The following is a 5289-nucleotide window of genomic DNA, read 5'->3' as shown; positions in this document are numbered from 1 at the left end:
TGTGGTTACATTTCTACAAACAATTATTCCAGGGAGGTAAGCGGGTCTGTTGAGAAAAGATTGTTCTCTAACAGCCTGCTGACAGACTGCAGTTGCTATTTCTTGTGGACACAGTTTGGCATCAGTTGCAGTTTTAATCAGTAAGCAGTTAGCTCTCATTGTGCCCTGTGCCTTACATTGGTTTCAATATTAACCTGCCTATTTTTCTTAGTTTTTCTTCCTGTATGGTTTTTATTAAAGCTATAGATCTCTAATATAATCTTCCTTTAGGAATCCCCCAAAATAGTCCCAGGTGGTTTATTAAAGCTAGTGGCCTGAGAGTTTTTATCCCATACAGCTTGCAATCCTTGTCCAATCTCCCATCAGAAGGCTTCATAGAACTAAAAAAGAACATTGAGCCTTTGTCGCGCATAAATAGCATTATTCCAGCCATAAAGATAAGAGCAGAGTACAGCCACGAACGCCAAGACCACTAGAGATGCAGTCAAATCTAGGAGGCATCCTTCCTTGAAGCTTCTGCCCTGGTCTGGTGATGTTCTCACGCAGGTTCCACTGGAGGTGGTGTGACACTACACGTGAGGCCACAGACACTTACAGAGAAGCCGATCCAGAAGGGGCGGTGGCCTAGTGGCTAAAGACCTTGACTTGCATGCACCAGGATCCCATATGGGCGCCATTCATATCCCGGTGGTCCTGCTGCCCATCCAGCTCCCTGCTTGTGACCTGGGAAAACAGTTGAGGGGATGGCTCAAAGCCTTGGGACCCTGCACCTGTGTGGGAGACCTGGAAGAAGCTCCTGGCTCCTGGCTTTGGATCAGCTCAGCGCCGGCCATTGTGGCCACTTGGGGAGCAAATCAGCAGACAGAAGGTCTTCCTTTCTGTGTCTCTTCCTCTGTCTGTATATCTGACTTTCCAATAAAAAATAAATCTTTAAAAAAAAAAAAAAAACAGGGCCCGGCGGCGTGGCCTAGCGGCTAAAGTCCTCGCCTTGAACGCGCCGGGATCCCATATGGGCGCGGGTTCTAATCCCAGCAGCTCCACTTCCCAGCCAGCTCCCTGCTTGTGAGAGAGACCAGGGCTGGCTCGCTTCCCCCAACCTTCGAAGTCGCCGAAGAAGGAGGATTCAGAGAGCGCGGGAGACCTGCGCCCACTGTCCTCCCTTATTCGGCGCCTTCTGCCTAGTGCACCTGCTGCCTACCGCTCCTGCGGCCCCGCCCCGGCTCATAGCCCCGCCCCGGCCTGTAGTCCCGCCCTTCCGCGGCCCCGCCCCCTGGCACAGAGCCCCGCCCCAGTCTCGCGAGCGCGCACAGCAGGGGCCGCCCACGGGGCCTCGAGGAGCGCATGCGTGCTGCCGCGGCCTCGGCGTCACTCTGACAGTGGCTCGGTCGTCGAAGGCCGCGTGTCTCAAGGCGCTGCCTGAGGGTCCGCTCGCGCCCCGATGACCTTGCGCTCCACATCGACCTGACCCCTCTGTCAGTCACCCGACTCGGGAGTCACCCCGCGGGCTCTCCTCAGCTCCCCTGAAGGTTAAGCTCTGGGTAGGCTCGGCGTTGTGGTGCAAGGAGCCCTCAGGGACTCGAGGCTCCCAAGTCTGTCCACCTCACCGGAGTTTCCTCAAGAATGGAGTGCGTGGAGGAGCGCGGACGGGCTCCCCGTGCCCCCACAGCTCTGGACTGTCCGTTGCTGTGTCCCGAGCGTAAAAGGATTTCAGACCACACGTCTATTGAAGCTTTTGAGAACTCAGGCAGCCTGATAAAGTCTTAGAAGAGGCCGGTGGTGGTAGACACTGTGTGCACTTACTCCCTACAGCTGTTACCGCGTTTAAGCAAGAGAAAGTTCCAGCAGTGAATTGGTCAGTCATTTGTTTCCTTCATCTCCCAAACGTCTTCAAAAAGTGTATAAAGAATGCAATTAAAAGGTAAGTTTACTTTGAAGTAAAATGCTTTGAAATCCACGGGTAGCTGCTTCCATAAACTGCATTTCCATTAGCTCTTTGAAGATCCCTGGTGTTATCACAAGAAAAATTTTAGGAAAAATGTATTTTAAACATTTTTTTTTTTTTTTGGAAAGGGAGAATGACGCATGGGAGTTGGGGAAAGTGAGGCGAGGGTGGTGGGACGAAGGTGTCCGGGGTCGGGGGTGTTCTGGCACCCCCAAACTGAGCCGCTCGTCCCCTCTGAACCTGAGCCCCGGTCTGCCAGAGAGATCTGGATGGAGGAGAGGAATGTGCAGAGTGGACTGGCCAGTCACGGTGTGTGGTGACATCCAGGGCCAGCTCTATGACCTCAAGGAGCTAGCTGTTCCAAGTCGGCGGAGATGCCCCTGAGACCAACTGACTACATCCTCATGGGGGACTTTGTGGGCCGTGGCTCCTGCGGTGTCGTCCCTCCTGTTGGTCCTGAAAGTTCACCATCCCAGGCGCAGCGACCTCGAGAGCCGCCAGCTCACCCCGGTCTAGGATGGCTCCGGGACTGTTGGCACCACTGCACAATCTTCAACGACCTCATCCTGTTGGCCATCACCGACGGCCAGCTCTTCTGCGTGCAAAGGGGCCTCTCGCCTTCTCTCCAGATGCTGGAAGCGGGAGGTGCTGCATGACGGCCCCACGTGTCACCTGCTCTGGTCAGACCCAAAAGATACCACAGATTGGGGTGTGAGTCCCCATGGGGCCGGCTATCTGTTTGGCAATGACGTGGTAGCTCAGTTCAATGGGGCCAACGACATTGGCATGATCTGCCGTGCCCATCAACTGGTGATGATAGGTTACAAATGGCGCTTCAACAACCCAGTGCTCACGGTGTGGTCAGCGCCCCACTACTGCCACCGCTGTGGGCATGTGGTGGCAGTCTCAGAGCTGGACCAGCATCTGCAGGAAGAGTTCATCAACTTTGAGTCTGTGCCCCAGGAGACTCGGGGCATCCCCTCCAAGAAGCCTGTGGCCGACTACTTCTTGTGAGCTCCGACCCTCGGACCTCTGAGACTCTGCCCTCTACCCAACCAGAGGCTGGGCATCGCGGGGGCTGCTGCACTCTGCCGTCCCCTCCCCCTCCCAGAGGGTACCCTGCAAGGGTGAGGACTTAGCGGAGAGGTTGGAGCCTAGATCCACGCTCCTTCTTTCTCCCCACTTTAACCATGAAGTTTCCAGTCATTTTTGTTTTCTTTTTTCCTTTTTTTTTCCTGTTGGTTTTTAGATAAAAGAGGAAAAATAGAAAAAAAATTTTTTTAAAGAAAAGGAGAGTGACAGAAATCTTCCTTCTGCTGATTCAATCCTCAATTTTTTTTTTATCAGTTGGGAAGTTGCAGCCGTAAGCCAGAATCCAGACCACCACTCAAGTCCCCACCTGCCGCAGCATAAAATCAGTTTAACCATTTAGTTGAGAATTAAACGATTCTGGATATGAGGATAGATGCTGTGGCTTAGCTGGTTGAACTGCCACTTGGGTCAGCCTCATCCCATATGGGAACACCAAATATCAGGTCCAGCCACTGCTTCCCATCCAACTTCCCACTAGTGCATACTCTTTGAGGAAGCAGTTGACTGCCCAGATACTGGGGTTCCTGCCACCTAGGTGGGAGACATGGCGTTCCTGGCTCCCAGATTTGATGTGACCCAGCCCTGGCTGTTGTCAGAGTTTGGAAAGTGAGCCAGCAGCTGAAATACATTTGCTCTCTTCCATAATGCCACCTTTCAAGTAAATAAAAAACACACTAAGTAGACCTTTAGAAATGCTCTGTAAACAGGGAGCACTCGCTAGGAGAAGTGGTTCAGAGACCTCCAGAAGCCTGGGCAGCAAGATTTATCTGCTGAAAATGGGAGTGGCTACAGAGTGACTGCTGATGATCGCTCCTTGAAAATGAGTGTGGTGTCCCGCCTCCTGCTCCGGAAGTCCTCGCGGCCGGCGGAGGTTTCGGGGCCTGACGCGAACTGGGACTTCCTTTTTGTCCGACATCTTGCAGGTCTGAGGTGGTCGCTGCCGGGCTCCGCACCTCGCCATGCCACCCGAGGACGACAAGAAGAAGAAAGACGCCGGGAAATCGGCCAAGAAGGATAAGGACCCCGTGAACAAATCGGGGGGCAAGGCCCAGAAGAAGTGGTCCAAAGGATAAGTTCGGGACAAGCTCAACAACCTGGTTCTGTTTGACAAAGCCACGTCCGACAAGCTCTGCAAGGAAGTCCCCAACTACAAGCTCATCACGCCCGCTGTGCTCTCCGAGAGACTCCAGATCCGTGGGTCCCTGGCCAGGGCAGCCCTGCAGGAGCTCCTGAGTAAAGGACTTATCAAACTGGTTTCAAAGCACAGAGCTCAAGTAATTTACACCAGAAACACCAAGGGTGGAGACGCACCAGCTGCTACTGAAGATGCGTGAAGCGGTCCAATGAATTGTACATTTGGCAAAATAAAACCTTATTAAATAAATAAAAAAAAAGAAAAGAAAATGAGTGTGGCTTTAATAATGAATAAGTAAAATTTAATCCTGAGTATTTGAAAGGAAATTTAATTGCATCCTTGTTCTGGTGGTGCTTGTACAGAAGGGGAAGGAAGATTGGTACGACTACAACTGTGCTGTTACTCCTGAAGATGTTATTTGGCACTGTTTTAAGTCAGTGGGATAAAACAACGCATTCATTTGCAAATACTGCAGATGAAATTTGCTTATCACCAATCCAATAATAAAGAAGTTGAGTTAGAAATTGTAGCTAAAAGAAGAAAATAAATGTTAAGAAAAAAATGTTTTTAACTGTAGCTAAAGACCTTGGAATTGGGACCAGCACTGTAGCAAAGCAGGTGGTGCTACTGCTTGTGATGGCGCATCCTGCATGGGCGTTGGTTTCTTTCTCAGCTGCTCTAGTTCTGATGCAGCTCCCTGCCCGTGTCTCATGAAAAGCAGTGGAGGATAGGCAATGTGACTGCACCAGGAGACTTGGATGGAGTTTCTGGCTTCATCTTGTCCCAACCCTGGCCATGGTAGTCATCTGAGCAGTGTACCAACAGTTGGAAGGTCTCTCTGCCTCTCTCTCTTTTTCTTTCACTGTAACTCTTGAGTTTCACATAAATAAACCTAAAATGTCTGTCAAGAAAGGAAAAAAAACCACTTAAAGAAGAACTAGGGTTTTGATGCGTGTCATGTAATTTATATACTGTCACTGCTATCTTGTCATACATTGACTATGTTACATTTGAAATTTTTTTTTTAAAGATTTTATGTTTATTACAAAGTCAGATATACAGAGAGGAGGAGAGACAGAGAGGAAGATCTTCCATCCGATGATTCACTCCCCAAGTGAGC

At 50.8% G+C, this 5289-nt stretch overlaps 2 pseudogenes; both read left to right on the top strand.

The window, feature by feature from the left end:
• The first annotated feature begins 2082 nt into the window (after positions 1-2082).
• On the top strand, positions 2083-2956 carry LOC101516882 (serine/threonine-protein phosphatase 4 catalytic subunit B-like; annotated as a pseudogene).
• Positions 2957-3875: 919 nt separating this feature from the next.
• LOC101516633 (small ribosomal subunit protein eS25-like) lies at positions 3876-4431 on the top strand (annotated as a pseudogene).
• The last annotated feature ends 858 nt before the right edge of the window (positions 4432-5289 follow it).

Source organism: Ochotona princeps, chromosome 15, assembly GCF_030435755.1.
Source record: "Ochotona princeps isolate mOchPri1 chromosome 15, mOchPri1.hap1, whole genome shotgun sequence".
NCBI classification, from domain to species: domain Eukaryota; kingdom Metazoa; phylum Chordata; class Mammalia; order Lagomorpha; family Ochotonidae; genus Ochotona; species Ochotona princeps.
The sequence above is the reverse complement of the archived record's forward strand: the minus strand, read 5'-3'. Positions and strand labels throughout refer to the sequence as shown.